This window comes from Pygoscelis adeliae, unplaced genomic scaffold (assembly GCF_000699105.1).
Source record: "Pygoscelis adeliae isolate BGI_AS28 unplaced genomic scaffold, ASM69910v1 Scaffold43, whole genome shotgun sequence".
In the NCBI taxonomy this organism is placed as follows: domain Eukaryota; kingdom Metazoa; phylum Chordata; class Aves; order Sphenisciformes; family Spheniscidae; genus Pygoscelis; species Pygoscelis adeliae.
In genome coordinates this window covers 1,489,656-1,490,055 of record NW_008824538.1, presented here as the reverse complement: position 1 = coordinate 1,490,055, position 400 = coordinate 1,489,656, and the positions used below count along the sequence as shown (strand labels likewise).

Here is a 400-nt window from a genome sequence, read left to right as displayed (position 1 = left end):
TAAGCGAGGCGGTTTGTGCTCGCGAATTATTTCTTGCGCTTTCTGGGCAGGCAGGAGGTGTTTTTTTGTGACGCGCCGGGCGGTTAGAGCCGACGTTGGCTCGGCTCTCGGGGCGGGAGCGTTTGAGGGTTCGTCCTCTCCAGTGAGTAACGAAGCCAGACAAGTCGCTCGCCGGCCCCGACCGTTTTGTGGCCTAAATAAAGAACCGGCGAGCGCTTACCGGTTCTCCTCTTTCACTGCCTTGAAAGAGAAAAGTGCCTGGAGCTCTGCCTGCTGTTTTCACGTAAAGAAAACGCCGTGTTCCGCATCGCTTACCGGGCACCGTCGTATACCGTGGATTTCAGAAGAGTAGCGCTTCAGTAAGCGAGCTTAGGTATTTACGTTTCTGGTTAACCTTTTT

The 400-nt window shown here is 54.2% G+C and overlaps 2 protein-coding genes across 2 annotated transcripts in view; one reads left to right on the top strand and one right to left on the bottom strand.

Moving 5' to 3' along the window:
• Nucleotides 1–400, bottom strand: part of FAM179B (family with sequence similarity 179, member B) — a 47,346-nt gene that overhangs the window by 45,533 nt on the left and 1,413 nt on the right. The window lies entirely within an intron of this gene.
• KLHL28 (kelch-like family member 28) overlaps nt 305–400 on the top strand; it is a 13,626-nt gene continuing 13,530 nt past the window's right edge. Inside the window, exon 1 of the mRNA XM_009321623.1 lies at nt 305–373. The gene's annotated coding sequence lies outside the window, so the exon portion shown is untranslated. The remainder of the gene's footprint in view (nt 374–400) is intronic.